The following is a 15,110-nucleotide window of genomic DNA, read 5'->3' on the forward strand; positions in this document are numbered from 1 at the left end:
ACCATTGGCTACCAGGTTCCCGAGGCCCCGCCCAGTCACGTGAAGCGCGCCCTGGCAACCCCACGTGCTGCGGATTAGTGCACTTCCGGCGTGGAGAGCGCTTTCAGCATCCTGATTGCTGAGGGTGAGCTCGGTGGCAGAGGAACTTGCGACTTCCAACTCTTAGGTTTGTTGCGTTTGGGTCGCAGTCTACTTTAATGGGAACCAAGCGAGGCACCCGGTGGCCCCTGCTGTCAGGTGCGTGGCAGTTAACACGTGACGATCGTCGGCAGTCGCAAGGCGCGTAGATTCAGTGAGTGCCAGTGTGGCTGGCTGTGAAGGGAACTTTGGGTTCGAGCTTCTGGTTCAGCTTGCAGCCTTTCTTGGGGTTGGAACCCCCCTCCTGGTCTTGGAAGAAGAACTCACATGCAGTATTTTATTACCTGGCTCGGCACCACGGGTTCTGAGAACCTCACTCACCCCTTGGTGAGATTTTGGCATTGACTGCCGCAGGGTGCCCCTGTAGAGTCAGCACTGCTCCTTGGGGTGGACACTCCTGAAGCATCCGCCAGCCAACAAGCAGCAGTGAAATGACTTAATCCACTTCTCACACCAAAAGCTGTTGTGAAGTTGTGGAGGCAGAGCTTGTCTGACCTCTATCGCATTGTGGGTCCTGCCAACTCATCCCTTCTTTCCTCCTGGCATTGGCATTCCTTAGAGTTTGGGTTTTAACTCTGCCGTATTAGAACGCTTGGATGGTCTTCAAAACTGACCTAGAGCTTGTAGACTGCAATAGAAAGGTTCTTAAAAGAGATGTGCTCCCCCCTTCACATTTTCATTTCACAACCCACTGTGTCCTATCTTGGGGAGGTGACCTAGGAAATTACTTCTCATTCCACACCCGCATTTATGTGGTACTTTGATTTCCTGTTGCTGTCTTATGAATAATCTCATATCTCACATTCCTATATGACTGCAGTTTACACATACATTTCAAACATGTCCAGTTTAACTTTTACAGTAAGTTACTGCCCTCTCGTACTGAACTCAGCCTCTAGCTAATATATGAAACAGCCATTACAGCAGTGGCTCTTGCCTGTAATCCCAACAGTTTAGGAGACCTCCGCAGGTGAGTTGCTTGAGCTCAGGAGTAGGAGATCAGCCTGGGCAACGTGGCGAAACCTTGTCTCTACCAAAAATACAAAACTTCAGTGATAGCCTGCACCTGTGGTCCCAGATACTTGGGAGGCTGAGGTGAAACGATCTATCGCTTGAGCCTGGGAGGTGGAGACTGCAGTGGGCCGAGATCCGGCCATTGCACTCCAACCTGGGTGACAGAGTGAGACCATCCCTCCTCCCCACTCCCAATCCCCCAGAAAGAAAAAGCCAGCTTGGAATCTCGGTTCATGAGGTCTTTCTGCTTTTCTTTATACCTTCTAACTTTTCCCTATTGTTTTGAGAATGATCGCTAATAGTATTTAGTATTTATATAGGCAAGTAGTGTACTAAAATTTTCACATGCATTATTCCTTTGATCCTGACTGCCGCTATTTTTAACCTTTTTAAGTTATTCATATAAAGTAAGATTTCCCTTTTAGTTTTATGATGAGTTTTTTCATGATGATCAAGATACGTTTTTCAAAACTCATAAAACTAAAAGGGACAAATTTTACTTTATATGGGACTTTATGTACTAAAAGGGAAAATTTTTAAATCTTCATATACTAAAAGGGACAAATTTTAAAATCTACTTTAAGTAGACTGGGTGCGGTGGCTCATCTATTATCATCAAGATATGGAATGTTTCTCTCATTCCAAAATCTTCCTAGTGGACTTCTGTGGTCAGTTTCCTCCCTCTACACCCAGCCCCTGGGAAATATTCACCATACTGCTTTAACCTGCATTTTTCATTATGGAAAACGGTGAGAAAAGTTAAGCAATTTGCCCCAGATTGTAAAGCTAGCTAGTTGGAGAACCAAGATTGAAATCTAGGCATTTTGGTTCCAGAGTCACTGCTCTACCTACCACCATATACTGCATTCACATAAGATTTGGGTTTGGAATGAAATGACTGGGCATCACTTATTCAATAAATATAGTCAGTTCTCCTGAAGTCACTAAGAACACTGAACTGGCAAATACTAAATCATTGCTCCTAGGAGAAATACAGGGTTAGACTCCTCTGAGCCTCTGGCCCAAAACATTGGTTAATATGTTTTGAGATGTTTAATAGGAATAAAAAGGTCTGCATAGAGCCGAGGCTTGGAGCCACCCCTCCACTGCACATTCAGTACAGAAAGACGGTTTTATAAAGTTCACACTTTTTAAAGTAGTAGAAATAGGGTGAGGCCCTGAGACTGGCCTGGTGAGTGAGGGAAGGCCACTGGGTGCTTCCTCTGCTGGCCAGGGCTGAAATAACCCGAGTTCCATTCTCACAGAAGGGGGCGGCTGCCACCTCTTGACATCGAGGATGGATGGGCAGGAGGTGTCCTCGATGGCCAAGGCGTATCAGGATTTTAATATAATTTTTAGAGTGTATTTCTGTTTAAAGACACCTGATTTGCTATATATTGTTGATTCATTAACATTAAACTGATAGACAACAACAATGTAATTCATGCCTGAAGGCAGTTTATCTAACATATGCTCTCTGTAAGGCATAGTGTAGCTTTCTTGTGTTTTTCAACATTAGCTCTTCAGCACAGTGCTTGGGGGCCGTTTTGAACAGTGAAACCATCATAAAAATCACAACAATGCAAAAACTATGGCACTAAATAGACTGAAAAGAATACTTGTTCACAGTTGGACAAGTGAAATAAGAAGGCAGAGCATGGCTGTGTTTGACCTCAGCTAAATGTGCATTAGATGGCTCAAATCTCTGTTCATGTTCACAAATGACTTCAAAAGCACTGCAAGTATTGATTTTAAGATTAAGTAGGCTGGGCACAGTGGCTCATGCCTGTAATCCCAGCACTTTAGGAGACAGAGGCTGGTGGATCATGAGGTCAGGAGTTTGAGACCAGCCCGGCCAATATGGTGAAACCCTGTCTTTACTAAAAATACAACAATTAGATGGGCGTGGTAGCACACACCTGTAGTCCCAGCTGCTCTGGAGGCTGAGGCAGGAGAATCGCTTAAACCTGGGAGGTAGAGGTTGCAGTGAGCCGAGATCGTGCCACTGCACACCAGCCTGGGGAACAGAGCAATACTGTCTCAAGAAAAAAAAAATGTTCTAAGTAAATTATGTCAATTATGCAAATTCACAAATACTAAATCCAAAAATCATGAGGATTGACTGTGTGTACTTTAGTGGCCTTACCTCTGGTATTACTGTGTCGACCAAGACAGCCTCTTGTTCCTACGGTGCTTGCAGTCTAGTGCAGAAGACAGTCTAGTAATTTTAAAACATAAAAGAAATGCTGATAAAGAAATAAGTAAAAGGCACTGAAGAAAAGGGCTTATCTAGGCTAGACAGTGTCCAATTAAAATATGATATAAGCTACATGTAATTTTGAGTTTTAGCCACAAAAAGTTACAAAAATGAAACTAACTTCAATAGTATATTCTATTTAACTGAATATGTCCAAAATATTATTTTACATGTAACCAATATAAATATCATTACTAAGGTATTTTACTTTTTTCCCATACTAAGTCTTCAAATTCTGGTGTATTTGACACTTTCAGTACATTTAAATTCAAACTAGCTATAATTCAAGTGCTCAATAACTAGGCGTGGTTGGTGGCTATCATATTAGGTATCATAGGTCTAGAAGGTTCAGGGACTGCTTCTCTGGGAGGATATCGAATTTGAGATTTGAAAGACAAGTAGAAGTTAGCAATGGAGAGGAGTTTAGAAAAGACACTTTAGGCAAAGAAAATGGGGTTACAAAGGTGTGTTGTGACAGAATCATGGCATCATTTGTACTGTAAATGGCTTTGTATGATAGTGTATACTGTAAAGATGGATGAATTTGGAGTTTCTCCCAAGGGCAGTAGAAAAGCATTGAAATAGTGCATACAAGAAAATGATAAATAATTTTTAAAATAAATTTAAACCATTCTTGTTGTGATATGCAGTATTTTTTAGGAGGAGACAATATTGGAAGTAGGAAATGAATTAGAAAGGCATAATTATGTTGAACAAACATGATGAATGAGAAGATTGCAGAGTTATAGGGAAAATGGAAAGAACGTCATAATTAATTGAATGTTGAGGGTCAAAATAGGGAGGCACAGAGTACAAAGGAGAGGAAAGAGTGAAATTAAGACTCACCAGTTTATGGTGTAAAAATCTGGGTGAATGGTGATGAATTTTCATTGAGTTAGAAAATATAGGAGAAGAAGCAGTTTGCAAAGAAAGCCAAGTTCACTTTTGGGCAGATTGAGTTTAAGGTTCCCATGGGAAAGGGAACTATCTGAAATAGAGATACATGTTTATGAATCAGTATATAGATGATAATTAAAGCTATGAAAGTGGAATATTTAGAGGAAGAATGCACAGTGAAAAAAAAGGAGCAAAAAATAGAACCCTGTTCTGTTTAAAGAATAACCAGTGGGACCAAGCGTGGTGGCTCACGCCTGTAATCCCAGCACTTTAGGAAAAGCCAAGGTGGGCTGATCACCTCAGGTCAGGAGTTCGAGACCAACCTGGCCAAGATGGTGAAACCCTGTCTCTACTAAAAATACAAAAATTAGCTGGGTGTGGTGGCAGGTGCCTGTAATCCCAGCTATCTGAGGCAGGAGAATTGCTGGAACTCAGGAGGTGGAGGTTGCAATGAGTCAAAATCATGCCATTGCACTACAGCCTGGGCAACCGGAGCAAGACCCTGTCTAAAAAAAAAAGAGAGAGAGAGAATAACCAGCAGAAGAGGAGAATGAGAAAGAGCACTGTATTTCTTAGGGAAGAACTACAGATTTGAAAGGAAGCCTGAAAGGACAGAAACTGTGCAACTTTAGAGTTTCTGAGACCCATTGTACAGTGTCATCTGATGCTGTTAGAATTAACCTACAGTATTAATACAAAGTCTAAGAGTTAAAGTTCTGGAAGGTGGAATTCTGATTGCTCTAGCTTTCATATTCTGTCCTTCCCTTGACAAGGCACCTTGCTCCAATAGTCCTGTTTCTATCTCTTGTGAACCAAAAGTGTCTGAGACAGGTCTCCATTAATTTAGAAAGTTTATTTTGCCAAAGTTAAGCATGCACCTGTGATACAGGGTTAGGAGGTTCTAATGACATGTGCCCAAGGTGGTCGAGGTATGGCTTGATTTTATACATTTTAGGGGGGCATGAAATGTCAGTCAATACATGTAAGGTGTACATTGTTTCAGTCTGAAAAGACAGGACAACTCAAAGTGGGGTGGGGGTGAGCATAGGGCTGGGGGTGGGGCTCCCAGGTCATAGGTAGATAAAAGACAAATGGTTTCATTTGCATTCTTTTGATGGTTGCATTTGCATTCTTTTGAGTCTTGAATGAACCTTTCACTGAATACACAATTTACGTTAGAGGGGCTTAGAGGAATAATTATTTATGCATAGTCTGGCTCAGTAAATCTGCATTTTTACAGGAACAGAAAGGCCTAGGAAGCAATCAGATATGCATTTGTCTCAGTTGAGCAGAGGGATGACTTTGAGATTTGTTTTTGGCCCTCACCTGTGAAGATAAGCTATCAATTTACATTACCAGGGTGAAAACCAGCAGAACCTGTTTTCAGGATCATGCTTTAGGGATCATGAGGAATTTTCTTGTGGGCAAATTGTGAGGGAGGTATGTAGCTTTTTTTTTTTTTTTTTTTTTCATCTTTGTAGCTATCTTATTTAGGAATAAAATGGGAGGCAGGTTTGCCTGATGCAGTTTCCAACTTGACTTTTCCCTTTGGCTTAATTCTCCAAATTAGTGAGATTTATTTTCCTTTCATACTCTGTTTTATGTCAAGAAGGTTCTACCATGTTGATTTATTTTAAAATGGAATAGCACTGGATTCAGAATAGCATCAACCAAACCAGCAAACTGTCTGACATAGCTGCACAAAAATACATTGACATATATACCTACATCAGCAAATTAAGCCTGATTTAAGTTTATTAATCTGATCTCTATGGTTGAGCAATCAACTTTTCACTGAATACACAATTTACACCTCCATTTCCCTGCAGAAATGGAGGTTAACAACCTCCCTTTTCACAAAAAATTTTCCACAAATTTTTCTGGAAAATTGCTATCAAGATGCCCAGAGCTGCTTGGTTTTCCACAAATTTAATTTTCCACAAATAATTTTGTGGAATTTTGCCAAGGTTAAGGATGCACCTGTGATACAGGTTTAGGAGGGTCATATAAGTCAACAATTGACTGTAACTCATTTTGTTTTGGTCAAAGTTTCACTTTCAGATAGCTTAATTTCAGGTAGTTTTATTTCTTTCAGTCTCCAAATTGGGATTAGATCCTGGCCTAAGTAACAATGAAGGGTGGAGCATAAGGGAATTAATGGCTTCCTCCTCGAGGGAGTGACAGTTTCCTCAGACAAGGCAGATACAGCTGTTTACAAGAAACACTGTCAGATTATGTGTTGTTGATAGCTTTCAGAGGATTTGGAGGTTTAGAGTACTTCAACTTCTGTCTCCCCAGATGTCCCCATTTTCCTTGTAGGGCTTTCCCCTATCAGTCAACTAAAGTTTATGAATGAGACCAGCAATGCACAGATTCAAACTCTTAAATTTGTTTCAAAGAAATCTTAGCCTTTGAGTCAATATTTTTTTCTTGTTCTAAGGTGAAATTTAGGGAACAAACTTCTCTTGCTTTAAGCTACCCAGTCCTGTCTGAAGTAGTCATCTCGCCCCCAAATTCTTAAAACTTTTCTCATCCTTTACACTCTTTAAATTGTTCGGTGGCAGCAGTTACCTATTTCCTTCAATTAGAGTTTCATTTTCAGTAGCCATGCAGCCTAAGAGATGATTTTTGTTGAGCTGTTTCACCACTGCATGACATAGACTACTATGTTCTGCTTTTGTAATTTGAACTTAGAATAACCATCTTCTACCGCATCTTGGCTCTACCCAGTTCTTTTTTTTTTTTTTTTTTTTTTTGAGACGGAGTTTCGCTTTTGTTACCCACGCTGGAGTGCAATGGCACGATCTCGGCTCACCGCAACCTCCGCCTCCTGGGTTCAAGCAATTGTCCTGCCTCAGCCTCCCGAGTAGCTGGGACTACAGGCACGCGCCACCATGCCCAGCTAATTTTTTGTATTTTTAGTAGAGACGGGGTTTCACCATGTTGACCAGAAAGGTCTCGATCTCTTGACCTCGTGATCCACCCGCCTCAGCCTCCCAAAGTGCTGGGATTATAGGCGTGAGCCACCGCGCCCGGCCTTTTTTTTTTTTTTTTTTTTTTGATACGGAGTTTCGCTCTTGTTACCCAGGCTGGAGTGCAATGGCACGATTGGCTCACTGCAACCTCCGTCTCCTGGGTTCAAGCAATTCTCCTGCCTCAGCCTCCCGAGTAGCTGGGACTACAGGCGTGCGCTAGTTTTTGTATTTTTAGTAGAGACGGGATTTCACCATGTTGACCAGAATGGTCTTGATCTCTTGACCTGGTGATCCACCCGTCTCGGCCTCCCAAAGTGCTGGGATTATAGGTGTGAGCCACCGCACCCCCCAGCCGGCTCTATCCAATTCTTAAGAACCATATTTGCAAGATAATGTGTGGACTGCAATTCTCTAGTAGATTAGTTAGGGTTCTTTGGTTACAAGCAAAAGAAACCAATTTTTAAAAAGTGAAGCAAAAAGAGAATTTTATGAAATAGTATGAAGGAGCTGTCACAATTGAGGGAAAGAAGGAAAAACTATGTAGAAAGGAATCAAGCAGCTCTGGGCATCTGGATAGCAAATATAGTTCTGTCATTGAAACGAAGTTCAGATCGTTTGAGATGATACAGTTGTTTCCTTAGTTGGTAAATGTGTTGGGAAGATTCACAGTTATGTATAGAAATAAAGAAATAAGGTACTCTTGGAGTTGATGGTACAGATTTGATTTTTTATTATATGTAATATTTAAGATAATGTAGCTTATTCAAGTGAAGATAAGCCTTGAGATTCCAAATTTTTAAGTGTGTTAGGTGAATGGAGAAAAAGAAAAAAAAAAGAGATTTCAAATTTTAAAATGTATAATTGAGTGATTGGATTAAACTTGTAGTTTTAAATTGAAATCTTTCTACATGCTGTGTTTGAATGTTCCCTCCAAAACTCATGCTGAAACTTAATCCCCAATGGAACAGTTTTCAGAGGTGAGGCTTTTAAGAGGTGATTGAGTCATAAGGGCAGAATGATGAATTAATGGTTTATTAGATTAATGGGTTATCATTGGAGTGGGTTAGTTATCAGAGTGGGTCTGTTATAAAAGTCAGATTGGCATGCTCTTTTCCTTTCCATGTGACGCTCTCTACCATGTTATGACGCAACAAGAAGGTCCTTAGCAGAGGCCAAGTGGATGCCAGCACCATACCCTTAGAATTCCCAGACTCCAGAATTGTAAGAAATAATTTTCTTTAAAAAACAACCCAGTCTCAGGTATTCTGGTATAGCAACGGAAAATAGACTAAAGACACTAAGTTTTAAAGTAATATTGCAACATTTAGAAGATCTTAAGCCTCACCACATTTATGAATTAAATTTATTGTATATATAAGAGCTTCGTTTATACTTGGGAAGATCTTATTTAGTTACTAAACTATTGAGGTACTTTTTTGAAAAAGCAATGTATTGAACTTTTAAATACAAAATATACTGTTTAAGCGTGTTTAACTAGGTTTGTAATTGGGGCTAAGCATTAATTAAAGGCTCACTTAAAATTGATTAAAATAATGTGCTATATTTGTAAGTAGAATGATGAGATTTAAAAGTTGAATTTAAGGAAGACTTCAGATGGAAATGTAAATCTATAGAAGGTAGGAAGAACACCTGAAATGGTAAATATCTGGGTAAATATAAAGTATTATATATTTTGCTTCTAATTTTTTGAGTCATATGATTGATTAAATAAAAAAACTATAACACATATAATACTGTAATCTGGAGTTTATTACATATGTAGATGTAATGCATATAATAAGTAGCACAAAAGATGAGAGGTAAGTGAAAGTATATTGTTGCAAGCTTTTTAGATTTCATGTGAAGTTTTCTAATAGACTAAAATTAGATAATGATGCATATTATAGTTCTTAGAATGACCATTAAAAGCAATATAAAGAGGAATCACTAAAAAACAGATGAAGGAATTAAAATGGAATACTAAAAAATATTAATTTCCCACTTCCTTTCCCCAAAAAGCAAGAAAATACAAACAATGAAACAAATCAGATGGACAAATAGAAAACAAATAACAAATTGATAAATTTAGCCATATCCATAATTGCATTAAATATAAATGGATCAAACATTCCAATTAAAAGTCTGAGATTATCAGATTGTAGACACACAAAATACCCAACCACATGCCATCTATAAGAAACATTTTAAATATAAAATTTCTTGAAAAATACAACATACCAAAATGGACACAAAGTGAAACAAAATCTTTTTTTTTTTTTTTTTTTTTGAGACGGAGTTTCGCTCTTGTTACCCAGGCTGGAGTGCAATGGCACAATCTCGGCTCACCGCAACCTCCGCCTCCTGGGTTCAGGCAGTTCTCCTGCCTCAGCCTCCTGAGTAGCTGGGATTACAGGCACGCACCACCATGCCCAGCTAATTTTTTGTATTTTTAGTAGAGACAGGGTTTCACCATGTTGACCAGGATGGTCTCGATCTCTTGACCTCGTGATCCACCCGCCTCGGCCTCCCAAAGTGCTGGGATTACAGGCTTGAGCCACCACGCCCAGCCCAAAATCTTAATAGTTATTTATTTATTTATTTATTTGAGATGAAGTCTTGCTTTGTCATCTAGGCTGGAGTGCAGTGGCATGATCTCAGCTCATTGCAATTTCTGCCTCCTGAGTTCAAGTGATGCTCCTGCCTCAGCCTCCTGAATAGCTGGGATTACAGGCACCTGCCACCATGTTCTGCTAATTTGTGTGTACATGCATATATGTGTGTGTGTGTGTGTGTGTGTGTGTGTGTGTGTGTGTATACATATATATATATATATATATATATATTTTTTTTTTTAATGGAGATGAGATTTCACCGTGTTGTCCTGGCTGGTCTCAAGTGATCCACCTGCATTAGCCTTCCAAAGTTCTGAGATATATATGGCAGTTGGGGGTGGTGGTGTCTAACCTTCTCCTCCTCCTTTGACAGAGTTGTAGCTTTTGTATGTGATGCTCTTGGGTTTCCATATGAACCTGAGAGACTGCACTGCCAAGATTCCACATAGCTCTGTGTGTCAGACTGAAGGTCCTGGTGGAGTTGGTTCATGAGGGGATCTCCTGACCTGAGGTTGCAAAGATCTGTGGGAGAAGCATGGGTTCCTGTGGTTGCACATTCACTTGTCACTTCCCTGGGTAGGGAGGAGATTCTCCTGGCTCTGTGTCACTCCTGGGTGGGCTGTTGTCCTGCCTTGCTTTTCTCCATTCTCCATGGGTTGAGTTCTTTCCTTGATTAGTCCTAATGATAACGAAGGTGCTATATTTACTCACCCTTTCTGTTTCTCTCTGTAAGAGCTGAGCACACTAGCTGCTTCTAGTCATCCATCTCGGCCAACTCTCACATTTTTAATTTTGAAAAGTCCAATTTATCTATTTTTTTCTTTTGTTGAGTTCATGTTCGGTGCTATATCTAATAAACCATTGCCTAACCCAAGGTCATGAAGATTACTACTACATTGATTAATTTTTAAATATCAAACAAAGCTTACATTGCTGAGATGAATTTTTCTTCACTGCTTGATGATGTATTACCCTTCTCATATATTGGTATATTCAATTTTTAAGTATTTTATTAAGGATTTTGGCATTTATTTTCATGAGGAATATTGGACTGGAATTTTCTGGTAATTATCAGGTGTTGGAATTGGGGATATGCTACCCTAAATAAATCAGTTGGGGAGTGTTTCTTTTTCCTCTATTTTCTAAAACAGTATGTTCTTAAAATTTTGATAGAATGCAACAGAAACCATCTGGACATTTGTTTCTAGAAAGGTTTTTTTAATAGTTCAATTTAAAAAATAAACATAGGCTGGGTGCAGTGGCTCACACCTGTAATCCCAGAACTTAGAGAGGCTGAGGCAGGTGGATCACTTGAGTTCAGGAGTTTGAGATCAGTCTGGCCACCATGGTGAAACTCTGTCTCTACTAAAAATACAAAAATTAGCTGGGCATGGTGGCGGGCCCCTGTAATCCCAGCTACTTAGGATAAGACTAACTGGCTTGGAATTCCAGCCAGCTTCTGGTAGCAGTGTTGCACCTCCCTGAGATGGAGCTCCCATTGGAAAGGGTGGGCTGCCATGTTTGCTGTTTGGGGGACTTAGCCATTCCAGCCATCAGGATTTGTAGAGTTCAAGCCAACTAGGGGCAGAAGCAGTCCCCCAGCATAGCACAGCTGCTCTACAAAAATGTGGCCAGACAGCTTTTTAAGCAGGTCCTCAGTCCTGTTCCTCCTCATTGGGTGGGACCTCCCAAGCAACATCTCCAGGCACCCCACCAGTGTCTTTTGGCTGACAGAGATTTGAAACCTCCCCTGGTTGGAGCTCCCGGAAAGAGTGCCAGGCCACCATCTTTGCTGTTTGGGCAGCTTAGCTGTCCAGCCTTCAGGCTTTGGAGAATCCAAGCCAACCAGCACAGCACAGCTGCTCTATAAATATGTGGCCTGACCTCTTTTTAAAGTAGGTCCTCGATCCCATTCCCCATCACTGGGTGGGGCCTCCCAACCAGGGTCTCCAGCCACCTCCTACAGGTGCATTTGGACCAGCAACAGATCTGTATCACTGTGGGATGGAGCTCCCAGAAGGAGGGGAAGGCCACCGTCTTTGCTGTTTCACAGCGTTCCCTGTTGATACCTCCAGGTACTGGAAAATTCGAGATGACAAGGGACTGGAACCAGCTGCCAGCATACTGCAGCAGCCTTACAGAAAGTGACCACTTTCACGTGGGTGCCTGTTCTCATATCTCCTCAGTGGGCAGGTTCTCCAGGGCTGGGCCTTCAACCCCTGCCAGAGCTATTGGGCCAATAGCAGCTCTGCAGCTTCCTGGACAGAGCCCCCAGGGGTAACTGAAATCCTCTCTGACACTGCCTAATGACATTGTCTCTGCAGTGGAACTGTCCCTGCGACCCTTGGGCTAACAAAAGAGCAAAGACCCTAAGTGACTTAACCATACCTCCAACAACCTGCATTTGACCCAAGAACAGGAGGCCAGTCTATCTCCCATGGGTCCCACATAACCCACCCCTTGTCACCAGATGGAGAATCCCTGGCTTACACTCACAGCACAGACCCTCCATCCTGGGCTGATTGCACTGAGCTATCACTGACTCACATCTTTCTGGGACCCCCAGGAGACAAGCAAGAGACCCTTGGCCACAACCACTATTAAGGTTTCTTTCTCTGTTGCCTCCAAGCTGGGGAAGAAACATAAACACTGAGAGAGCTCCAGAGCTGCTGTGGGCATCCCAGAGTGCCAAGCCACAATCTGCAGCTGGCACTTAAGTGAAAGAAGGACCCACACTTCTAGAGCATTGAGAGGGAACATGAACTGTGAAAAAGGGAGCCACATAATTGAGCAAGAGTCTATCAACTGACCAGTATGCCTAAGTGCCACCCACTGGATCATACCCCAAAGCTTCAACACCAAAAATACTTTGATAACATACCTTCCCTCTGAAACCAAATAGAGAAGTCAGCTTCAAATAAAGACCTCGCATAAAGCCTCAACCATGTGAAAACATTCAGCAAAGTCTATTGACTGTACTCAGTCTACACTGCAGTTAAAGGAATACCCACACACAGAGATGAACCAACACAAGAACTCTGGTAATTCAAGAACCAACGCAAAAACTCTGGAAACTCAAATGACCAGAATGTCATATGTCCTTGAAACAATGGCACCAGTTCTCCAACAAGAGTTCTTAACCAGGCTTAGCTAGCTGGAGTGACAGAAAGAGAATTCAGCATATGGATAGGAACAAAGATCATCAAGATTCAGCAGGATGGCAAAACCCAATCCAAGGAAAATAAGAATTACAATAAAGTGATAAAGGAGCTGAAGGACAAAATAGCCTGTATAAAAAAAAAAACTGGGTCTGAGAGAGCTAACACAATACAAAAATTTCACAATGCAACCACAATATTAGCAGTAGAATAAGCCAAACTGAGGAAAGTTTCTGAGGAAAGAATCTCGGAATGGAAAACAGAAAAAAAGCAAGGGTTGCAATCCTAACTTCAGACAAGACAGAGTTTAAACCAACAAAAATTAAAAAAAAAAAAAATACAATGAAGGGCATTACCTAATGGGAAAGGGTTAAATTTAACAAGAAGACCTAACTATCCTAAATATTTTGTATCCAACACAGGAGCACTCAGGTTCCTAAAGCAAGTTCTTAGAGACCTCGAAAGAGACATAGACTTCCACACAACAATAGCAGGAATCTTCAACACTCCACTGACAGTATTAGATCATCCAGGCAGAAAATTAAGATATTCAGGACCTGAACTCGGCATTGAGCCAAATGGATCTGATAGACCTCTACAGAACTCTTCGCCCCAAAGCAACAGAATTTACATTCTTCTCATTGGCACATGGCACATACTCTAAAATCAACCACATAATTGGACATACAACAACCCTCAGCAAATGCAAAAGAACCAAAATCATACCAAACACTCTTGGACCACAGTACAATAAAAATAGAAGTCAAGACTAAGAAAATCACTCAAAATTATGCAATTACATGGAAATTAAAAGTTTGTCAGTTTCTCAAAATGTTAAAACTTAGAATCGGCATGAAACATAGCAGTTCTATATCTAGATGTATGCATAAGAGAATTAAGAATGTACATTTATCAAAAAACTTGGATGCTGATGTTGATAACAGCATACTCATAATAGTAAAAAAGTGGAAACAACTCAAACATCAACTGATGGATGAATAAATGAAATGTGGTATTCTATAATGGAATATTAAGCAATAAAAAAGAATAAAGTATGTATATATACACACACACACACACACACACACACACACATACACACATAGATCAGACTTGAAAAATTGTACAGTGTAAAAGGAGCCAGTCACAAAAGGCTGCATCTTCTATAATTCCACTTATGTGAAGTGAAGTGCCCAGAATGGGCAAATCTGTAGAATCAGAGAGTAAGTTAGTGGTTACTAATGCTTGGGTGGAGGAGAGAATTTGGGAGTGACTGCTAATAGGTACAATGGTTTTGTGTGTGTGTGTATGATGGAATTTTACTGAAATTAAATAATGCGGATGGTTGCACAATGCTGAATATACTAAAACTATTGAATTATATTTTAAAAGGATGAATTTTATGGTAAGGGAATTATATCTCGACAAGTCTGTTACTTAAAATACTTTAAAAGGATGAAATTTATAGTAAGGGAATTATATCTCAATAAATCTGTTACTTATAAAAGAAGAAAAACAATGATCAATACACCCTCGCCCATAATTCTGACATGCGATAGTCGAGGTCCTATTATAAATTTATTCCTTTGTATGCTTTCTATGAAAAGTTGCATTTGTTTTCATGACTGTCCTACAAAGGAGATAGAAAAAAATATATAATTCACCATATTAACAGAAAAATGTTTAAAAAATTGTATGATTATAGAAAAAGCATTTGACAACACCTAATACCCATTCCTGAGAATAACTCTCAGCATACTAGTAGTAAACAGGAACTTCTGTAATAAAATAAAGTGCATTTATGAAAAAAGCCCAACAATGAATGTAATACTTAACAGTGTTAAGTATCAAGAATATAATACTTAACAGTCTGAATGCTTTCCCTCCAGTGTTTATTTTCTATTGTGACCACAGCAAGTTGCCACAGATCTATTTTTTAATCTTACAGTTCTCTTATGTCAGAAGCTTGTGCACAGCATGGCTCGGTTTGTGCTCTTCCCTGGATTTCAGCAGGACCATCTCAAAATATTGACAGAGCTGTTTCATTTGTTTGTTTCTG

The sequence above is a fragment of the Saimiri boliviensis genome, chromosome 9, assembly GCF_048565385.1.
Source record: "Saimiri boliviensis isolate mSaiBol1 chromosome 9, mSaiBol1.pri, whole genome shotgun sequence".
NCBI lineage: Eukaryota > Metazoa > Chordata > Mammalia > Primates > Cebidae > Saimiri > Saimiri boliviensis.